The sequence below is a fragment of the Cimex lectularius genome, unplaced genomic scaffold, assembly GCF_000648675.2.
Source record: "Cimex lectularius strain Harlan isolate CLEC.00 unplaced genomic scaffold, Clec_2.1 scaffold156, whole genome shotgun sequence".
In the NCBI taxonomy this organism is placed as follows: domain Eukaryota; kingdom Metazoa; phylum Arthropoda; class Insecta; order Hemiptera; family Cimicidae; genus Cimex; species Cimex lectularius.
In genome coordinates this window covers 543,518-567,920 of record NW_019392760.1, presented here as the reverse complement: position 1 = coordinate 567,920, position 24,403 = coordinate 543,518, and the positions used below count along the sequence as shown (strand labels likewise).

At 37.5% G+C, this 24,403-nt stretch overlaps 1 protein-coding gene across 1 annotated transcript in view; it reads left to right on the top strand.

Annotated features, from left to right (window-relative positions):
* Window positions 1-24,403, top strand: part of LOC106669782 (zinc finger protein jing homolog) — a 223,493-nt gene that overhangs the window by 88,079 nt on the left and 111,011 nt on the right. The gene's annotated exons all lie outside the window — the stretch shown is intronic.

The following is a 24,403-nucleotide window of genomic DNA, read 5'->3' as shown; positions in this document are numbered from 1 at the left end:
CTTTGTAAAAAGATTCTTTATTGCGGCATGTCCTAAAATATATCTAGATTGCAGTACGTTGTTTATTAAATTGAATTCGGTATTAAATTTGCCATTTTTGCTTCGCTTCGGTTTCTCTTTAATTTTGAACTGACTAGTTTCTCTGAAATTATAAACATCAATTACAAAAATTTTTGCAGGACTGTAGTGTCACTTTCGTAATTCAAACTGTTTTAGTTTGTCAGTTCAGTCGTAATTTTTTAATTAATAAGGTCGTCGGGATAGTTTGGAAACCCATGAGTGAAGATGCGAAAACTAGTGTTTTTCTTCCTCCTAGGACAAATCTACATCTTTTCATGCACAAAGTTTGCATGCAAAAGAAATTGCTTTTTGATTGTCCCAGTCGATGTATCGTAATTTAATTGGAGTTTGGGCTAGAAAAATGTCCTTTTATTTTTTCTGTTTCGTTTGATAGGAAGATAAAAAATACCGGTATCGACAAATATACAATTTTCTTCACCACTCAACACAACAAAGAGCAATATCACAAAAATATCAAGATTTAGAGGCTTCATTCAATTTTTTGGTAATAATGAATTGGAATAAGTTGTAGATGCCTTAAGGATTAAAGCTACCCAGAAAGCCAAAATCGCTCTGTGCCAAGAAGTGGGGTGTAAACCCTAAAATGATCCTATGGCTACCTACGTCCTAAGACCAATGTTCACATATGAGTCAGTGGTGTGGTGGACCAAGATTCCGCAGGCCAAAGCCATAAAATAATTGGCTATTGTGTTGCACCCAAAGACAAGCCTGTCACTGGTGCCATGAGAACAACGCCAACTGCGGCCCTGTAAGTGTTGTTAAACCTCCCACCACTTCATAATTTAATCCAAGGAGAAGCCATACCAGCGACCCACAGGCTTATAAATGGACAACCATCTGCAAGGATAGGCCATGCAAATAAACAATGGAAACTAAGGGAGGAGATACAGGCAGACATGCCAATTGATGCCACTACTCTAAAATACATTTTATTAAAAAGTACAAGGTATTGATACCAGAGCGGGAAGAATGGGCCAAAGGAACATCGCTAAAGGCAAACACCTACACTCTCGTCTTCACAACCGACAAGGGCCCGGAGATAAGAGTCTTCTGGATGAAACCAAAGACCGAACTGACGGTAACTTAGGTAAAATGCTACAGTTTTCCAGTCTGAAATCATAGCGATTGAACATTGCGCCAGGGAAATAAAAAGGCTAGAAATGCATTCCCGAGAGATAGCCATCTTCTCTGACTGTCAGGCATCACTAAAGATCCTAGCCTCGTGCGAGGTGAAGGCAAAGAGTATTTGGAACTGCATAGAGGCCCTGACGGAAGTCCCTGGCATGGCCCCTGGGTACTCGTGGCATAGAGGAAATGTAAAGGTTGACATTTTGGCCGAAGAGGGAACCAACTCTCTCGGTCCTGAACCCTACATCCTGCCAAAAAAGAGGATACATCTTGAAGTGGATCCTTAATGAGTCCAAAACCTGTGGAACAATACCCCAGGTATGAGGCACACGAAGAGATTGATAGAATGACCGTCCGCAAAACTTACAAAACAATTACTTTGGAAGGCAACCGCAACCGAACGAAGATTCTGGTTTGACAGGAGATTGGTATTTAAGAAAGCACCGGAGAGGAATACGACAGAAGAAACACTCTGAAGGTAATGTCAGGAAGAGGAGGAGACCACAGAACACATTCTACCTTTCTGTGAAGGTCTATGTAGGAGCAGGTTCTTGAAATTAGGACTAGAAAAACCGCAAGCAAGATCCTACACTAAGGAGCCGCTGGTAAAGCTATGGAGGCTGATTAATAACCTGAAGCTGGCCAGTGGGTTTAAAAAACAGAGGAGCACAATAGAACTTTTTAGGTCGAGGTGCAGTAGGCTTTGTGGCTGCTTCTTTTATCCTTATCCCCTATCCCTTGTTAAGGCCTGCTTGGATGCGAGATTTAAAAAAAAATTTTTTTTGCCTCTTCCAATGAAATGTTTGCTTCATTTGCCATTTTCGGTTTAGTCCACAACTCTTAAATTTTTTACACATTAAGTACATTTTGAGAAATAAGTAGTAATTTTCTAATAAGTCCATCGCAAAAACGCGATTTTTTCTCAGTCTTTCAGTGATATCAGGAAGAACTATGATTTTGAAATATAACTATTTACATCTTTTTGCCTGTAAACTGAACCTTATTTTGGTTGATTCCGTATCTTTACACCGGGTTTCTAACATATTAGAATTTTTTCTAACATTTTTTTTTTGGAAGAAACCGTATAAATCGGTCAGTAAGTAGTATTTTCCTGATTATTGAGGTCAAGTCCATAAAAACTGATTTTTCCTGCTTTTTGGAACATTCGGTGAAACTAGGATTTGAAAGTATGCCTATTTACATCTTTTTGCTTTGTAAAATGAGCCTTTCTGTTGTAGATTCGTTATCTTTATATCGATTTCTAAAATATTAGCATATCCTCAAGAATTGTGTTTAAGAAAACTTAAATGTTAAGAGGTTTGTTCGTTTTGTAAATTCAGACACGTTCTTCTCATAAAAAGACCACCTTGGCCGGGAGATGCCAAAGCCTAGGTTTTTTAGCCTGTTAGGATAAAGCATTTTGGGTTTGTCCACAATTCTTAAAATTTTATACCGACTTTTTTTTCTCTAAAACACTGTCTTAGTCGACCAGTAGCTAGTTATTTTCTGATTTTTAAAGTCCAAAGCGTGAAAAAAGATTTTTCCAGCTTTTCGTAATATTGGGGAACTAGAATTTTAAAGTATGCCTATTTACAACTTTTTTTTTCATCTTGCCAAACGAAGGCCATTTTTGGAAGACTTTCGATCATGTTTTCGAACGGTTTGCCGTCTTGTACGACAATTTTTGATCGTGTTTGTCGTTTTTTATTTTTTATTTTATTTTTATTTTTTAGGACAAGTTCAAGATTAATTCAACGCGTGTTTGGACGCGAGGTGGAAGAGGCGGGCCATTTTTTTGGGCGTCCAAAGTGCAAAATGAGCCAAAACTCATTTGTCAAAAAGACGCCCTCACCCGGTGTTATTTTTTGCGTATGGCGCCAATTTCTTTGGACTTTTTGCGACTTTCCAAGGCCCTCCTCGGCTTAAAGTGTTTGTCATTATCGAGCGAAGAGGCTGCACTGGAGTCCCCCACCCGAGAGGGCACCCCTCGCCGTCCCTCCATATCGATCCACAACCCCCAAAACCACCCACCCGCACGGATACGGCAAAAATATCAACCGCCCGCCTCGTCCCGACTTAGAACGACTTATAAAAGGAAAATAAATAAAAAATAAACTTGAAACCGAATTGAAAAGGAATTGACGACACCTTGGTCGTCTCCAAGCCGATTTAATGTATCAAATTTAACTTTTATTCGAAAATAAAACCCTCTGAGAGGCAAAAAAGTGGCCACTCTTAATATTTTTAAGTACCTCTTAGAAAAAGTGGTCTGATTTTTGTAAGCGGTACCATTTTTACGTTTCAAATTTGATTGAGTGGTGATTTTAAGTGATACAGATCCGGTTCGAATCATAAGCATTATTGGAAGATGGAAGAAGTCAAGCGTATGTGACTAGGGTGCTTAACATTCCCAGAACAACTGTCCGAAGGTGCTTCCTTTGCTACCAACTGGAGGTTACTCAGGAAGGAATGGATCAGGTCGCCATCGTGTCACATGTCAGAGAGATTGTTGTTTCGAATGTAATCCGTAATCGACATTTTACCGCTTTAGAGATCAAGCAACGACTTGAAAAAGTTAGAAATGTTGTCAGTTTACGCACTGTAAGGCGAAGACTTTCAGAAGACGGACGGATTACGTGCGAGAAGGCCTGCCATTGGTCCTGAACTTTCGGCAAGGCACACAACAGCTCGGTTAAGTTTCGCAACAGACATCAATTGGTCTGAGCGAAAGACTAAAATCTTTCAGATGAGTAAAGGTTTTGTTCGAGGCCTTCTGATGGCAGAAAGGGTTTGAAAAGGACATGAAAGCGATATATCCCGCAATATTTTCACTCCGGAGAAGCTACAGATTTTATGATGCTATTTTATGATTTGGGTAGGCATTTCTCTATGGTTCCCTAACCGCTGGAAGGGGCTTCTTTTCAATGCGTGGATAGGCCAGCATGTCCCGACTTAAAACCTATCGAACACCTTTGGGCCCAGTTATGCCAGAGGATTTGCAGGAATTAAGAATGGTACTGTTGGAGGAGAATGGAAATATTCCACAGCACTACATTCAAAACCTCATAAAATCGACGCTACGTCGAATGCAAATCAACGCAAAAAGAGGAAAAAACGAGGGCGGCCACTTTGTATTTCAGTGTATTTAAGGAAATGAAAATTCAATTATTTTTGTATGTCCTAAATATAATACATTATACGAGTTAGTTATTCAGGAATCGTGAGATGTAGGTTTCAGAAAAACATTCACGATTCCTGAATAATTATCGATTAACGGCCACTAGTCACCACACATTTATTCGAGTTAGATTCAACAAAAAAAGCATTTATTAAATAGATCAGCAGTCTGAACAAATACGTCTATTTTTGCAAAAATGTTCTTTAGGATTTACCAAATGACATAAATCTAAAGTATACATATGTTGTAAACTGTCGTATAAATGGTTGAAGATGTATCAATCGCCTTTCTCGTCTACTCTCTCACTATCTCTCTCTTTTCCCCCTCTTATTCAGTTCTTCACACACATGCTCGTTCACGCCCTCACACTTTCACTCTCGCTGAATCTTTCATTCACTTTCATAGTTCAATCTCCCTCTACTTACTTTATCTCTCACTCACTCACTCTCTTTCTCTTTCTCTTCCTCTTCTTCTTTCTGTAAATAGCTGTTACACGCACCAATGCTCTTTTCTTATACTTCACTTTATGTCTTTCCTTCATGCTCACACCCATTTTCTCTTACTTTCTTTCAATCTCAGTCCTCCATTTCTTTTTTATGTAATTATTATTTCACTCTCTCCCCCCTTCTTCCTCTTTCTCTTATCCACTTTACTTTTTCTCTTTCTCATCCCGTCACGTACTCTCACCCTCGCTCTTCTCTCTCTCTCTCTCTCTCTCTCTCTCTCTCTCTCTCTCTTTCTCTTTCTTTCTTTCTTTCTATTAGTTTCTCATTATGTTCCTCCTTCGCTCCCACTTTTGCAAGTTAACTTTTTCTCATTGTTTGTTTCTTTCATTCAATCATTTCAGTCACACGCACTCTTTACATTCGTGTTGTACTCTCGCTCACTCTACATTTACTTCCATCTTTCAATCTACCTCTTCTTATTTTATTCTCTCCCACTCTTTCTTACTTTCTTTCAGTCATTCACCCACCTCCTCTATCCTTAATGCTCTATTACTTTCACCCTCCCTTTTTCGTTCATCCGTTTTTTATCTTTCATGCAATTGCGATTGCACTATCTCGCCTCTTCCTCTTGCACTCATTTCTTTACTTGCTTTCTTTCCGTCACCCTCACTGTTTCTGATTTTCTTCCCCCTTCTTTCTTTTTCACTGTTATCTCTTACTTCTGTTCATCTTTCCCCTCCATTCTTCCATGTTTATCATTTCCTCAATTTTCTGTTTCTCTCATTTAACCACATTCTCCTTTCATTGACAAATTATAATCAATGTTATCTTCTTGCGTGGGATCAAATATGGTTTAGAAATTAAAAAAAAATGTTTTGTTATGCCTCAACAATAAACCGTCGTTTTGTGGTTTATGTTGTTATGCCATGTAATATGACATTGCGATATGTGATAAGTGATAAGATACCGTTGAGGACTGACCCATCTGCTTGCAATTATATCATTTCTTTGTGATAATGAACCCGAAATTTGGACTTAATCGATCATTTTGGTCAGCCTATCCTCGCTACGTTGATCTATCAGAAGATAACAAAAGCCGAAACATATCTTAGGATTTAGGACAGAGAAGTCCAAATTTCATTTCATGTGCAATATTCCAATATAGTTTTAGTGCCATTTATCGCTTGAGTGGCTTTCGAACTTGGTGCTTGATTTCAAGTTCACAGGTTTGATTTTTATATTCACTCTTCATCCTACTGTATACGTAACACTGTTATTACTAACATAATTGTTATTTCTATTATTATATTTAACATACGTTTTATCTGAAAAGGCCATTTCACGGTCTGGATGAAACGAACAATTAAAACTACGGTTTACCACATCAATTCCGAGTTTTATGGAAGTACACGTGATTCCACGCATTCATTGCCTTATCCTGATGATGTCTGTGTCCATAATTTAAAAGTCGTGAAGAGATATTTTGGAAAAATAGTAATAAAAGAGTCGGCCTAGCTCATAATTATTCAGTCATGATACTCTCATCTTTCTGTATAAATTATAACTCTCTATAAATAAACCTTAATAGAGACGGTTGTTCTAACTGTGCCAACCAGCCGCCGTGGTCCATAAAAACATAAAACATAAAAGACCGAACATAAACTCCATGGACGTTACAAGACTTTTAATATTTTGCATTAACGGCATAAAATAAATTACAGGTTTACAACTTTTTCTTTTACCTTTTGGTATTAATTCAAAGTTCCTGGGTTGGTATAATAAAAATACTAGTTGATAATATTAAAACTTATCAATGGCTTTCTTAGGATCCAGATGAATTTACTCCACATAAAAGCTCAATCATGATCTTAAAGCTTTAATTATCTATATGAAAAAAGGGGTTAGAGATATTTTGTGCCTGTTGAGCTTTTTCTAATCGCGTGGTGACCTTTTTCCTCCATAAATAATTCCGTTCGCTTCTGGCATTCCTGAAAATAACAGTTCGGACTTTCACATCTATCAAACTAAAGATTTATCCAACAGTTCATAGTATTATCGTATGTTTTATTATTAAAAATAAATAATAGAGAAAATGAGGAATATTGATGGTTGTTCTTGCTAAAGTTGGTGGTGACCCTTGATCTGCGACTTTTGCCTCTGGATCAGTTTAATTACTGCTTGTAGAAGGCGTGAAGACGAAACATACGTTTAAGTGAAACGTAAACCAGGGAGAGTATACGCACCCAGATCAATTGCCGATCAATTAAACATTTCTTTTAGATCAAAGTAAAAGAAACGTTGTAGTTTTAGGTTTGCGCTTTTTCAGTTTTGACCTATTTTCCACGAAAATATGGCCGTAGTATACTTGACAAAAACCTAAACTGGTTAGGAAATTAATCGGATATTCCGATTGAAATTTAGATGGAAGGTATTGAATTTTCGTTTAGGTCCTGGTGGCGTGGGCTGATTTTCAGGTCCGCACCGTCCCGCTTTGTCAGGCCGGCCTTGAACTTGGAATAATAGAACCGCCTCGATCCTAATAGGCTTGCGCTCCCCGTTTTCCCGAATTCTCCCGTAGAAGGGAGGCCGTTCACCTTGCTGAAGTCATCCATGACCGAATAGGCTTCCGATTCGTTTTGATTGACGTGAATCCAATATGGGCATATTTAAATGACAAAAGAGCGATAAAAGAATTAACTACGTGCACGCCGCTCGCACATCGATCTGAAACTCTTTGCACGAGCGACCCCAGCTGTAATCCATCCTTTCTAATATTTCCCGAAGCATTGACTGTACCATATGTCACTCTCGAAACTGTTCACCGTTTCGTCCAGAATCGATTTCGTACTTAATTTCCCGTGCAAGTTCTTGTGCTGACAGCCTCCGCTCGAGCCGACTATGACCCGTCATATCCTTGATCATATTGATTTCAATCAAGTCGCCTCTGTCAAACCCGTTGACGCCCCTTTTTTTCCGCGTTACCGTAATCTTGTCTACAATTAGGTCATCTATAAAGTGTTTCTTCTTCCTCTCAGAATCTAGATCTGCTTAAAGTAATGGAATTGCCCTTTGATGTTCCAGCAGAGATAATGTTTAATTGGAGTATAAGCCTGAATAATGACCTTTTCCTTTTATTGTTCTTATAAAGAAACTTTGCTTCATTTTCAATTCAAGATACTTTAAAACTTCCCTTTAGAATAAATTTCCTTTCCCACAGAAAGATTACACGAATAAATCTATTGATTATTCCGAAAGGGTAAACAACAATAACAGTACAAGTACGCGTAAAATCACTTTAAAGCATCTATAAACGGTAACCAACCTTTACGCTTTTAATACTTCATATATTATACATTAAAAACAGCTAAAATAGACGTTTATATGTCATATTCTCATTAATAGGTAATTTTAACTTAAGCAGGTTATAAACTAAAACATCAGTTATTTATTCATAAAATAATTAAATGTGTATGCACTATTCGCTCCTTGAAGGCAATAGGGTACTCGATATCCCTATGTCGACCTATACAAAATAAGGGTTAAGTGACTAACCTAAGGGTCGATGGAGGTTATTATGCTGCCATCGACCCCTTTCCCTCTATGCATTCACCCAATACTTTAACACAAGCAGCTAAGCAGAGGGATGCCATGGAAAGTCTTCAAAAGTGCACGAACCGAGAAACTCGCTAAAGAACGTTTTTTTAATGGTCGTCTGTACACTCTCCAAATTTGTATGGCTTAGTTTGAGTTTGGGAAGAACAACACTATTTTTCAACTTACGTTTTCGGAGTTCTCTCGTGTACTACAGGCTATAACAAATTACCGTTCCATTAGGAAGAATCTTAATGGATGTGTTGAGTGAGTTTGCTACTCTTTGATAGGATGTACAAGTTAATCTAGAAAGTACTAGGTCAAACTTGTTAACGAAGAATTTTGATCAAAATTGTACAGTGTTGGGCCTATTCTGAGTCTCGTGTAACGTTCGGTTTTTTTCTTCGCTTTTTTCGCTTTCTAAACGAGCACAAAACCTTTCCATTATCAAGCGACTCTGCGAGTAGGACACATTTATTTGCCTTAAATAAGTTATACTAATGTCAACCACATATGACCTATTCTGAGTCCGGTCCACCATCTTCAACGTATGTTCTCCTGTCACATTTTGTAGCCTATTAACCTCGACTCCCTTCTAATCTAGCAACGTTCCTCTAATCGTGGCAAACGTTCGCTTTGGTTTAAAATTAACTGTACTGGTGACATCCGCATATGGCCTATTCTGCTCTGGAGAAGAATAGTCCCTCACGTTCTTGGAATAGTAAAATTTAACATTAGTAAAACCAGATTAAGAAAGAATGTTGATCCAAAACTAGGTATACAGCATATGGATTATTCTAAGCCGGGTGAACATTCTCTTAAGTTCAGCTCTTTTCGCACAATATTCACACTGGTTGACCAACTCGATCTCTAAATAGAGACAAAGCAGGTAGCCGCCGTTGACGGACAATGGCTTAATTCTAGTTATGTCAACCGCATATGACGTATTCTGAGTCGAGTAACGACCATCTCTCATGTATGTATGTTTTTCAATGCCATTTTCTGGTAGCCTACTAGCTTTCTACATGGAGAATTAACTGTCACATATGATAACGGCAGAACAATCCTTTCAACCGATATTGGCCTGCCCCCGGAGGTTTCATCCCTCCAGTCTCGTTTGACCACACTTCTGTATGTTCAGAGAATAGTAGATGACTTGGACTACGTATAGACAAAAACTTTGAACCCAAATAAACTCGATTAAAGCGAATTGGGGGAAGAAATGGAAAATCCATCTTCCATTATTATACAAGACAATATGACCATTTATCAACGTTCTTATCACCCAGAACTTTGGAATTGAACTGCACCAAGCGAATGAATTTGAAAAAAATTCTATATCTCAAATCCAAAATCCTAAGCGCTTTAGAAGACGACCAATCTTCCATCCACAACGGTCTAAACATACTAAACGTGCCAAATCTGCCCCACTCCCCCAACAATAGATCTCATTCAAAGCGAGCCTTTGTATTGGTACCACCACTCTTCCTTCTAACCATTGTAGGAGGTTGAGGTGCCGGCTATAGAGATACTGGATGGTGGCCATTTCCATTCTAATAAAAAATCATTTTGACTTGAAGTGAAATCTAACCCCTGACATTGTCAACAGATATATAAACGCTATTGCTGTGATAAGAAGGCATACCCCCAGCATGGGATTCTTTTGTTATTTTTTGCGTCTCCCCTTTTGATTTTAATTTTGTACCATCGGTTGCAAAACTGCCACGTGCAGGTCAGAAAGCGATTTTTTTCCATTCCGTCCCGCCGTAAAGGGAACATCTGTGAATCCTCGCGTGCGTCCATTTCTATTAAAAAGACCTGACAAATCGTCCATGTGTCCTTGCGGGACTTCTCCACGTGCTGTGAACGTTTATACTCCCGGGCCTCCCTCTCCTGTGGGAAGCCGGTGGAAGAAGTAGAAGAAAAAACAGGGAGCCCAGCTGCCGATTTGGCCGACAATGTCCTCCGTAGTTTATTGCCCGGTAGGCTAGACGATAGTCGTGCAGTTTCGCTAATTTATGACTTTTGATTCTTCCGGAGCCGGAAAGCAATAAGGAAGAGGATCGACTTTATCGGGCGGTTTTAATGGATAATAAATCATTCTCCTATTGCGTAAGTCTTTAATTATTATTTGTTGGTGTTTCTCTTTTAAATAATTTCGTTTTGAGCAAATTTTTCCTTCTGTTATTACCAACATCACAATATCATCTCTCAAAGGTCATTAGTAACTAAAAATCGTGCGATTTTGAACTATGATACTACCTAAAATATTTTGTGTAATTATTTCAATTGGATAAAGTGAATAAAAAAGTATTATTAATTCATTACCAAATTTATATATTTTTTTTTCTATTTTTCTATAGAAATTTCTATTTTTTTCTGGATGGTTAAGATAGATCCATTTTCAGTCGTTTTATTGTACTAGATTTTTATTTGTTTATTTATTTTTTTAATATAAAGTATTGTATCTTTTACCCATTGTTTGCCATCATTATTCTTAGGCCGGTCTCACACTGAAACCGACTAAGTCCGTTTTTTTTATCGTTCTTAATCGCATAAACTTTCCCATCTAGAGAATGTAATCATCCCTCTCCGCTAAAACCGAAGCCCAAAATTTACCGGATTAGACAATTAGGTTAAAATGTTGGATTGTGATCGAATATGACTGAAGTGTTATTAGTCGTACGAATACATAAGACCTGCGACTCGAACCCTGCTAGCTGGGATTTTTGCGTACAAAGGATGACGTAAGGGGGGATGACTGGGTTCGACTACATTCGATTTTTGATCGTCCGTAATCGCCCAACTTCGCGCAAACTTTCCCATCTAGAGAATGTAAACAGCCCTATCTCACTGGACTCGACATAATCTTCGAAAACGTCCGTTTTGTTTCGACCTACGACTCGATCCCGGCAAACTGAAAATTTTCGCGTACAACAGACGACTTAACCTTACAGTTTCGAAGAACGTAGTTTTTCAGTAGACGGAAAAAGACCGTAGTTAGATGGAAGGAACTCAAAGATTTAGGCTTGCCGAAGTCTTGAAAAATCGTAAGGTCGTTAAAAAAACAAACAACTAATTAAATGTCTCAAAACTTCGATATTGAAGCCACAATTCTTCCTCACACAAGGGATCACACAATTAAAACTTTTATATTCGAAATAAAGTAGAAACTCCATGCTTCGCCTCGCTGATTTCCCACCCACCTGGAAAAATGTTATCAAAAATCTACTAAACTTAAGAAGGATCCTAAAAGCTACCGACCCATCAGCCTTTGAACTCCCAATTTTTTGAAAGATTTGTGCTGCCAAAACTTCTACCCTATTTATCACACAAAATTACCGATTTCCAGACCGCAACACTCCTGCCCAACAGCTCGATAATTATTATAATAATTGACACAATTTTAAAAACATAATAAAAAGAAATCAGTCAATCTCTAATCAATCGAAAATTTCTACTTGTTGACATGGTGCAGGCCTTTGATAGGTTCTGGCATTTTGGACTTCTTTTCAAAATTAAGGAGAAGCTACCGAACTCCTACTCTGGACTCGTCCTGAGAAATCATATCTGACCAGTAGAACTTACAACATCAAACAAGACGGCGTCACTTAGATAACCTCCCCAGTCAGCCATATTTGCAGATGATCGTATTATTATACTAAGTTGAAGCGAAGGTGGTCTAATAGCTTTTAAGCAATTATACAATCAAGTTAACAGAATCTGTGTGTTTCTTAGTGACCTGTTGTTTCTTAATTTGTTGAAGACATGAGGAGCGGTCAAGAATGAGGTATTTTAGAAAAACACCTTTTTCATTTTTTTTTTTGCAGATTTTCGTCCTTTATTCGGGTCATCTTCAGGGCATAATAAAGTGTCGTTCTTGTGGCGTCATATGTCATACCTAAGAAGAAGAATACGACACTTTATGCCCTGTATATGACCCGAATAAAGGTCGAAACGCTTTAAAAAAATTAAGTTGTTTTTCTATACAACCTCATTCCTGACAGCTCCTGAAGACTTAAACAAGTTAACAAACTTATTGACTGGAATCAAAAGTGGTGTTTGTAAATCCCCAAAAGTCTTCCCTAGTAGATTTACGTATCGCAGAAGATTCGAAATGAGACCGTTAGTCATGGATGCAACTCGAGTACCTAAAGTTGATCACGTTAAATATTTAGGCGTTATACTCGGTAAAAGATTAAAATATTCAAAACATATCAGTGATCTGATTTAACGACTTATGAGGCGATTTCGTCTTCTAAAGCCCGTACTTGACAAGAGTTCTTCTCTTTCTCTGGTACTAAGTTATACCAATCATTTCTCCAACCCATTTGGCAATATGCGTCACCTTTACTGGGTCTGCTAGTGTCTCTCAGTGAAAAAATTCCAAGTCCATCAAAATCAAGTCTATTCTCACGAATGCGCCTTCGTATATTCTGAACTATGTACTTCACCGTGGTCTAAATATACCATGTGCCGCTGAAGTGGTGAAAGAAGCATATGTGAAATTGTATCAACCATAACTGAGCACCTTAATAACATCTTCTCTTATTGTCGCTGCCGACAAGTGAACTCAAGGAAAATGGGACATCATACTGACCTTGCTGAGTAAATAAATTTAGTTAAAAATATTCAAATTTCGAAGGACCCACTGGGTTGAAATCTCCTCACATGTTTCATGTCAATTAGCGTTAACTCTACTTTATAGGATTATATTTTTTATTATTTGTCCAACTGACAAAATGAAGACTTTTCTATGGGTAGAAAATAGATTTTTTATTTAGATAGAAACGATTGCTTTAACATCAAAGGACGTTTTGATGGGTTCATCATTACCGCGGTTTTTTTATTCATGAACGAGGCACTTCGTGCAAAAATCTGTTGCCAGCTGTCCTCTTCCACCTACGTAGAAATCCTAGCGAAGCGAAAAACCCGGGGCTTAATTTTCAGCATCCGGGCCCGGGCTCTTCAACTATTTCCGGTCACCTCCGCCCTCTTCCTCTCACATTCCAACCGCATCCACGCTCTTATTGGAAAAAATCCATATCCGCCATTCAAAAATGACACGATAGAACGTTATTTATTTATTTTTGAAAACAGTTTATGGAAATGTTTCTATTCTGTGTCATTTACATTTTAAGCGTTTTTAAAAGCACACAACTGCCCAACGGAGTGTGAAGACACTTCCGTAATTACTTCCACTTGAATTCGGAAGGGACTCAAACGAAAACATAAGGTGCAAGGTGGCTTCTACATATAAACTATTTTGTTATAGCAGAAACAATTTGAAGTCTTTTAATACTGACTAAGGAATAAACTACGCTGATTTACATGAAATAAATTGATATAAAACAATAACAGTATCGTTACTCCCTTTATCTACCTCTAGAATTTACATATTCATCATTGTCTAGCGCTGTTGCATGGTTTTGTACTGCAAGATGAAAACGTAATAAAATAATAAACTCTGCATAAACTATACATAAAAGAACTTATCTGCATTATTTTATTTTACCTGTGGTTTATCATTATTCTTCTGAGAAGTATTACATTTTGTTTGTACTGTCATAGAAAATTCCTGGTACTATAAAACTAGGAATTTTCATGTAATCATTTTTGAGAAGAGTTTAGCCGTGTTTGTTTTTGAGCTTGTTTTCACGCTTTCCATCACATTTTCCAAGCGTAACGCAAATTCGGAATTAAAGCCGACGCTTGGGGGGAGGGGAAGAAAAAAAGAAGCCCGATCTGCTATTTTTGGCCGAGAGCAACAAAGCATGTCCACATCTAGACGGATGAAGGGAGGGTTTCGATCTGGGCACGTTTGACAAACCGTTGTCACGACTTCAAAGAACGCTGATGAGGCGTATGTGAAAGCTACGTTCTATGAACTGCTGTTGAAGAAGCGCAATCGTGTTTTAAAGGGGGAGAGGGACTTCCGAAAAGTCGAGGATGATACATCTATGGTTCAAATTGAAACGCGACACGTCTGAAAATAAGTCGGATTTTTTATGTACGATGGGCATTTTGCGGTTTTGTCTTTTGTACGAAGTTTAGCCCATGCTCCGAGGGCGGAGAGTTTTTTTTAAACCCTTTGTACACTCGCCATGGTATGCGATTTCGTGACATGCTTCGGCCGACATCCTGCGATAATGCTTTCGGATTGCCAACCGGCTTCCGCCGAAAAACATAAAGGGGAAAAAAGCACTTGGTACCCTTTAAAAAATACAGAATACGGCGCCCCTTAATCACGAATAATCACACAAACATTGAGGTATAGGTTTTCACATCATCAAGATAATGTTCTAACGCATGATTATTTCAGACAAGTATCAGATTTCTCTTATACATTGTACCATAATCCAAGAAAAAAAAGAAAGAAATTCCAATAAATGACCCAATGACGGTTCAGTATGTGTTAACCGTCTCTCAGACCAACACCCAACAGCTAAGCTCTAAGCTGCCATTTTAGAAAACTATGGGTGCCGAATATTCGGCTAAGATGGAACGTTATGGCCTAGGATCGATAGAATCTGCACAGATTCGTTGCAACATCAGTCATTGTCAAGGAAATCGACGAAAAGGTTCAATTCTTTACTTTGGATTAAGAATAATGATTTTTTTTTATTTTTATTTCAAATGGCAATGCTTGTTATGTTGGTTTTATGGTATTATATAAACCGAATTATTAAAACAAACAAGACAGCAAGCAGTAAAACTCCAGGGACAAAATAGCCGACCAATTGCAAAGGAGAAAGTACTTGCGGCTGTTTTACTTGTTTTGCTTTTTCTTGTTGTAGGTCTGTTTATTCTGTTACTTTATATTTTTTGTTTGACGATTTTTGAAAATGTTTGTGTTTTATTTGTCAAGAGTTGGTAGAGGAAAAATATTAACAATAACATGCCAATGTTGCGCTTTATCTCTAGAGACTAACAAAAACATTCGCGAGATTTGTTTCTAAACGTAGTATTTTTATAAACTTTACCCTTTATGTATTTAGGCCAAAATTAGCGTGGAATTTTTTGCTACCTAGAGTAAGATGTCACGGGTTGGTGATGAATGTACGAAAATACTTTCGGCCTAAACGCTTGGAGCGTGCAACCGCAAAGGCCTCCCTCGTAAAAAAGCTACGCCTTGCTACTTACCCACCCGGAGGCCTGAAATATGCCTTCGACGGTTCGACCTCCTGTTTTATACTCCATTTCAACGGAATCCTCTCTGAGAAGAAACGTAAAGTCCGTCTTAATCTATTAACATGATTGAAGGATAACAGGTTAAAAAAAGTAGAATAATTTCCTCAGACTTACATCCTGGCTGGAAGTGTTAACTCCCGAAATTTTTTAATTTAAATTGATCGTATTTACTAATACTGTATTCATTTGGCGTTTGTTTACAAAACAAACATATCCGGATTAGCTGACTCGAGAAAGAACGACCTCGGGAAATAAAAACCTCACTTCAATGTTTGAACTGTGAGATTTCTCAATGACTTGTTCAGTTTGTCGAAGTTCCGAAAGCACTTTTGATTAAAAATAATCTGCGAAAAAAATCCCAAAACAGTGATGAAAAATCCACGTTTCAATAGAGAAGCAATGAAAAGCATAGATGAAGAACGATAAGCAACATCATTTTCATTTATTATAATTGAGATATCTTACTCCAGGTAACCTGCTAGAAAAGGAGGTCAACTTTTTCTTAAACAAATATATTGCAGAATTGTTCCACCTGCGAATTCCGAATTCCACCTGTAATTTGAGGGACGATAAACCTACAGTTTGATAGTTACCTTGGTCTGCCTATCCTCCGCCCATAACTCACAAAAATCAGCGATGATAGACAGACAAAGATGATAGATAATTAACTATCAAATTATAAATATAGTTCATACCTAGTTTATAAAAATAATTATAAACTTTTGTTTAAAAAAAACATCTAATGTTAGTTTGTTCAAAGGTGTTTCCTCCCCCCTCACTCTCTCCTTCTCCCTCCCCCCTTTCACTTAATCTCTCTCTCTCTCTCTCTCTCTCTCTCTCTCTCTCTCTCTCTCTCTCTCTTTCTTTCTACTCTCTTTTTTCTCTTTGCTTAGGTACAATATTTCATTTACCTATTCTCTCTACCTTCGTCCATCCTTTCCTTCCAATCGTCTTCTCGTTCTCTCTCTCTCTCTCTCTTTTTTCTCTCTTTCTTTTTTTTCTCTCTCTCTCTCTAGTTTGTCCTTAGCTCTTCTTTCTATTTCTAATTTTCTATCTCTCTTGAAAAAAAATCGTCGTAACATCAACGGAAAGCCTACTATCCAAAACATAATCAATTTAAAGCATAGATGAAAAATCGACAAGTAACATCCTTCAGGAGGTAACCTGTTAAAAAAAATCAGATATTTGCTTAAAGAAATATAGTGTATATGTAGATCTAGTTTATAAAAAAATCATGGAAACATACTTTTGTTTAAAACAAAAACAACCCTTTTATTCTGTGTTGTTTGTTCGAACGCGTTTTCTAACTATAGTTCCAATGGGATTCTCGTCCTTTTTTCATTTATCAGGCTCATAAAGAGATCCGGCTCTCCATTGGCAGTCGTTAGTTATCAGCTCAATGGTGTTTAGTCAAATGGGCCGAGGATTTATGTCGTCCCCAGCAGATGTTGCCCATAGGGTTTGGGCCGAATTTTCAAACGAAAGGGTTGTTGTTTTCCAACCCTCAGGTAAACAGGACTAATGGCCGTTCGGCGTTCTATTCCGCCCCCACGGTCCAATTTTCATACAGAAAAAATTACTAATCGAGTCAATGGACAGCCGATGTCCGCTTAGTGATTTCACGGTAGATGAACCCTTAACTTAATCCGTCCTAAACCCATAATCGTCATATATCATGGCCAACCATAAAATTTAAAAAAACAACAACAAAAAACTCGTATGATATTGACTTATATTATCACATGTGCCCAAACGATTGAACTTTTGTTTTGAACCATGATGTCTCAACGAGCAGATTAGTAGAAAATATTGTTTGACTGAATATAATTAATGAATATAGGACAAAAAAAGAAGGAGAATAGGACAAAATTTCTCTATTGGTTTTTTAGGGCTAGACTCTCACTCATTAGTTCTGTCTGTATGATTAAACTGGTCGGCCCATCCTCGCTGGTTTGGTCTGACGCTTTGAATTCGTGTTTTACACTGTAACCATCACAGGCAACGGTGCATCCTCAAAACTGACTAAGGACCTGCTTCAGATATTTTACATTTTTAAAAAATAACGGGTTTATAACTAGGATATAATAACCTCCGATTTACAACCATAGCTGGACGTAAACCATTACAAAACATCCAAATTATTTATTAATTATTATTAACTGATACTGTTTCATTAAGAGTTTGTTTATAAGGCCAACTTCAACAGATTTTGCGGGCTCGAGAAATAACGACCTAAGCAACTGAAAACCTCATTGCATTTGTGATATTCTATAGATGGGCCTTTTCGGATTATCATAGTCTCCTTATCGGCGCTGGTTTTGACTGTGTTATTTTTTCAGCCGTGTCCTGTTAAAAGGGGCAGAACCACTAAAATGGCAAAATCGCTTTTCAACGAAGAAAAAACAGCGATAACAGATAGTCCGGGTGATCCTGATTCCATGTTGAATGATTCATAGTTGGACTCAACGACTGAATAGCCGACCAGACTGGAGATGAAATGCGTCTGAAATGGCAGACCAGGAGAACCAACCGTACCTCCCAGACTAAACGCTCATTACTACTTTCAATTGATTATGCTTTATGTAAGGTATTGGTTGAGATAAAAATGTTAGTGTCACGAGCCCACACCCTTCGGCTAAGTATGCCTCTGCTCTACCACTTGAGCTATCGTGACTTCGATCCGAGGTCGACTCGTTGACCTCAAGGACTCTTACAATTTTCTATTTTTTCAATGTTGTGAACGACTGTACTGGATAATACACAGACCAATCACTGAAGATGAAATGTGTCCGGCAGACCGATAGGCAAAGCGATAGTGGTAGAACTGCATGATCGGTAACGACCAGTCTAAAATTCGTCGCTTCGTTGATCCAAGAAGTAATTACACAATTTATTTTCTTCTGAACCATGTATCTTTTGTGGAACACGACGTACTGATTAACACAGAAGCCAACCACTGAACATCGAGAAATTGCGTTTGAGACAAAATCAAACAGAACAGACTGGCCAGGATGCCCACAGATCAAGATTTATCATTATTTGACTACTTTATTATTTATTGATCTTCATCAGTGTTGAGTGGTTACATAAGTAAGGGATATCTTCAGATGTTCTTTACAGACTTTTCCCTTTTTTCCATTATAGTCTGTTCTCCTCACCTGGTTTCAATGGATAACTTAACTAAGACACGTAGCTTTTAGAGATACAAGAACTTTTAAGCACTCAGCTACATGTCACTAGTAAGCAGACCAAACAATGAAAAGTAACAGTTTAAAAGGAATATAGAATAGTTTTGTTACTTACGATTGTCTAGGCTACTATGGTCGGTCCTGAAGTTTGACACCTGTTACCTGTTTTTTTATCTTCTAGTAGACAGAGAGTCGGGCCCATAATTGGAATCTCCGGAGTGTAAGAGTTGTAAAAGAAAGTGTTATTAGGAAAGAGGGCCCGGGAGAACAATGGTGCTCGTTGCATGAGGGACAAAGGGACTCGTTCCTAGCGTTCCATACATAATTCAATACTTTTCCATAACCGGGAAATCTCGGGTGTACGGCCAGAGCTCGACTAGAGACGGACACGGGGATCAACAAACTGTTTAAAACGGGTTTATCCCCTCGGATCCGCTCCGCCGGCCCCTTAACGAGATTCTACATTGTCAGCCGCATTGCGATAATTCTCAGGTGACAGTTTAGCTATTCGATTATCTCATGACCCTTTTTCCCCCCTCGCCACGTTTTTGCGGGCGGTAATAAACTACAGGATTTTCTAAAAGGGGGACTTCGCGCTTTTTTTTAGACTCCCCGCCCAACCGGGCTCGGCTCGTAATCGACGCTAATCCGCAGTTTCTATTCGACGTCTCGAGAAGATCTACTGAGATTACTTTCGATAAATTGTTTCTTATTCTAGCACGACATTTATATTCGCCTTTTTGTAAATTTTTTCAGGGAGACAAAAAAAAAACGGAAGTCCTATTAAAAACTTTGTAAAGCGATGTCTATGGTTTTCAACAAAAAATTAATAGTTTTATCACTGAATTTTTGCTGTAGAACAATTGATAAAGTCGATGTGATACATGTTAGGATTGAATATTTTTGGTATAATCAACAAAAATGATACAAAACTTTATATTTATATACATTCCATAACTTATGTGATTCCCCCTGATTTGAGAAACGTTTTGAACTTTTGAAGTTCATAGACAGTTTTCAGTAATAGAGTTGCTTGTACATCTCATAGATTCTATTTTTTTCTCTCCTGTTTTTTGAAAACAAGGACAATGATATCTTACATGACATTATAAACAGAAGACAGCCAAGATATGATCACTGATTGACTAGTCAATTTGGTGATTCTCTCTTATTGTCCTTCTTGCTTTACCTGCTACTATTTGTTCTGTGTTGCTCCTGTCTATTTCTTTCCTTCCCTCCCAGTCATCCTCTCTCTCTCTCTCTCTCTCTCTCTCTCTCTCTCTCTCTCTCTCTCTCTCTCCCCTCTCTCTCTTTCTTTTCTTTTGATCCTTTTTTTCTAGTATAAAGAATAACTTTTCTGGTTTGCTGTTCTCCTACACACTCTCTCTCATTTCTTTTTATCCTTTTTTTCTAGTATAATGTGTAACTTTTCTAGTTTACGTTCTCCTACTCTCTCTCTCTCTCTCACTCTCTCTCTCTCTCTCTCTCTCTCTCTCTCTCTCTCTCTCCCCCCTCTCTCTCTCTTTTCTTTTGATCCTTTTTTTCTAGTATAAAGAATAACTTTTCTAGTTTGCTGTTCTCCTACTCTCTCTCTCCCTCCCTCTCTCCCTCTCTCTCTCTCTTTTCTTTTGATCCTTTTTTTTCTAGTAATGTATAACTTTTCTAGTTTACTGTTCTCCTACACACTCTCTCTCTCATTTCTTTTTATCCTTTTTTTCTAGTATAATGTATAACTTTTCTAGTTTACTGTTCTCCTACTCTCTCTCTTTCCCCCTGTCTCTCTCTCTCTCTCTCACTCCCTCCCTCTCTCTGTCTGTCTGTCTGTCTCTCTCTGTCTGTCTGTCTCTCTCTCTCTCTCTCTCTCTCTCTCTCTCTCTCTCTCTCTCTCTCTCTCTCTCTCTCTCTGCCACTGTCACTCATTTTCTCCCCTCTCTCTGTCACTCATTCTCTCCTTACTCTCTTTCTTGCTTTTTATCTCTTTTTCTAGTATAAAGTATAACTTTTCGAGTATAACTTACTCCTTCTTCATCTCTCATTTACTCGCTCTCTACACCTATAGCTAAATAAAACCTTATCAATCAATCAATCTTTTTTACACACACACACACACCCACACTCTACCTCTTGCTCTCACTCTCTATCCCCCTCTTTCTCTTTTTCACTCCTCCTCTCCAGTTCCTAAAGTCTAAATTTTTTAGCGCAACAGGAATCGTGATTGGAAAATTACTGGTTAAAAAAAAATTAAATTAAAAATAAAAATTTGAAAATTGTGCCAAGTTATTACGGTATGATTCAAAAGTAATTAAATAGGGACGAAATGATAATTAGTTGACCGATACTACCTATTGAATATTAACATTACGTATTTAATTCAGATGTCGGTCTTTAAACATTTATTACTTAATTGTAAGTTTTTCACCATTGACTGCCATCATAATTGATTCGTAACCGTTGATCTTCATTACAGTTGTAACCTTGTAATGAGAAATAACCCATATTAAGCTTTTTACTAGCCGATTACAAGGCCGTAATAATTAATTACGTGCTTGTATGAATTATTATTCCGCAAGGAGATCCGTCCTATATTTAAAAGCTGCTCCTGGAAATGGGCGGATACAGATAACGACATTATCGCCTGTCCCGTTTCTTCTGTATATATATCCGTATATATTATTCATGCAATGTGTAATTATCTAACTCAATCAATTAAACTGTGAGATTTAATTAATTATTTTTCTTTTTTCAGGTAAGACGATTTGGATTAAACAGTGCAAATGTGTCAGGTAATTTTAGAATTAATAATTCAAAACGTAGTTGTATTTTTAACAGTTTTCGTGTCACGGGACGAATGATTTATTCTGTATTTTAATAATATCTTTTAAGTAATAATACTTAAGTCAGTAATCATTATTGCACTGGTTTTATAACTTTTAAGGCTTAATCGTTACTCAAAGAAAATTACTAATAAAATAAGCAAACAGAATAATATACATGTTTAAATGGAGATGTGTAATGTTGATCATGATACAACTAGTTAATCTAGTAATAAAAATTGGAAATAATCAGTCAAAACAAATGCTGTATCGGGGTTAGAAATAGAGATTTTTGGTATTGTATTTTCCTTTTTTTAACTGTCAAGATACAGAAATTGGCCTTTAATTTGATGTTCTGGGTGGTGTTTCTAGACCGATAGCGAAATCATACGGACCGCAGATTGTTCAAAACTGAGATACAAATTTTGTTCCCAGTTTAATGCCTCCTGATCATCCTGGCCGGCGGCCCAATCCGGCCTAATGGGCGGTCCGAAAGGGATCGACCTGCTGACAAATGTCCAACAGTTCGCAGACCGCAGAACAAGCCTTCAAAACGGCAATTGGTTCGCAATTATACCGGGCAGAGATTACCTGTTGATTCCGTAGCCGATGGAAGGTCTAGTCCTATGTCGCCCGACCAAATCCGAACGTGATTGCTGCTATTTTCTCATGTTGACATCAGAGATCGATATCTCATTATTTATGAATCTGGAACTCCCTCGGCTATGATCTATTGTTTGAATGCATAAGAGGAAAACGACCTAGAACCCGTTGCCCCCATTATCGTTGTCATTCGTTAAGACGAATAATATTTTTTCTGAAGTAAGATGAAAGCAAAGAAGAAAGTATAATGATCTTAAAATCCTGTCCAAGTGTTTGTTTTAATACGTTGGTGATATCAACCGGACAATGGATTTAGTGAAACAGAAATAATATTATTTTAATTCAAAGAATTAGCAGAAATTCACATCATAAATAAACTCTGGAGACTAAAAGAGTAAGAAATAAATAGGAAAAGATGGGGAAAGATTTGGAGATGATGATTGGGAGGGAAGGAAAGTGGTAGAATATATAAATACTACGAACAGAGAGAGGTGAATAGAGAAGGTGTAACAAATGTTGTACAAGAAAAAGACAAACGAGAAAAAATAGTGAAAGATAAAGTAAGCAAGAATGAGAGAAATAATGAAGAAAGAAAGAGGGGGGAAGGGGGAGAGAGAGAGAGAGAGAGAGAGAGAGAGAGAGAGAGAGAGAGAGAGGGAGAGGGAGAGAGAGAGGACAAAAAGGGAAGGAGAGAGAGTTACAGAGAGAATGAGTGAGACTAGTTTTTTATAAGCTAGATCTACAATATATGTGCTTAAGCAAGTATATGATTTTTTTTAAACAGGTTACCTCATGTAAGATGTTGCTTGTCGATTTTTCATCTGTACTTTAAATTGCTTATGTATTATTTGGATAGGAGATTTTTATTCGATGTTTTGAGGATTTTTTCAAAAGAGATAAAAATGAGAAATGGAAACAAGAGCTAAGGAAAACTAAAGAGGAGAGAGAGAAAAAAAAAGAAAAGATGATTAGGAGGAAAGGATGATAGTTACATGATAGATAGATAGGTACATGAAATATCGTACCTAAGCAGAGAGAACAAAGAGAGAAGTCGAGAACAAAATGAGAAAGGCAGAGCAAGAGAGTGAGTGTGGTTGAGAGTAAAGAGAGAGTGAGAGTGAGAGAGAGAAAAGAAATAAAGAGAGGGAAAGATGTACAGAAGATAGAGTAAAGTAGACTGGAACGGAGAGTAGATAAGTAGGTAAAGAAAGAGAGAGAGAGAGAGAGAGAGAGAGAGAGAGAGTGAGCGAGAAAGGCGCAGAAGAAGAGGGAGTGAGAGATATATATAGTGAGTTAATTATGGATTGATTGAATGTTTTGAATGATTGACAGGGAAAGGGAGAGATAGATAGGTTGTTAGAGACTGAGTGAGAGTGATGGAGTAATCTATTTAATTACGTACGCGTTTCTTCAGCTCCTACTGAATGATGACTGCGGTTTGTTTTCACTTGTTTGGATTGGTTCAAGCACATCATCGTTTGTGATCTATCTTCCTTCCTTGATTTTTCGTGTTTATTTCAGCCACGATCAGTTATTAACCTAACTACTTTTTCCTTCGTAATTAGTTCAAAATTGGCCATGGCGTTCCAACAACGTCACAAACCAAAAACCGAACTTACATCACGAGGACATGCCAAATATGGCCTGATTACAAGTAAAAACAACAGTTGGTGCTGATGTCACTATGGTTTGTTTGTTTGTGTGCATGTATGCAGCTAGATGCTCTCATATACTACATTCGAAATTCTATAGTACGATTCGTTCAAGTTTTTCAAGAATTAAATCTATATCTTGATGACCAATGTCTGTACTTCCATCACAATTTATTTGTCAATTATACAGCAAAATTCTTTTGAACAAAATATCCTTTTGTGTATTTTATTATTCGGCGACTCCAGGTAATTTCATTTATATTGAAATAATGTGAACCCAGTAAATAAGGCTTAAATTTAATTGGTTGAAATTGTTGACTGGTCAAGGACCTCTTAATTAAATATCTCAGTCCGCTGCGCTCAAAATATTTATATTGATGTAGATTAGAAAATGGGATCAGGTTGATCCCGTTGAAATGTTGTGTTTGTAAACAATAAGGCGTTAAAGTGTATCAATAAATAGAAATATGTAAATAACCTAAGTGAAACTTTATTTTTGAAGTAAAATAAAAAATAGTGCTAGTCGGAAAAA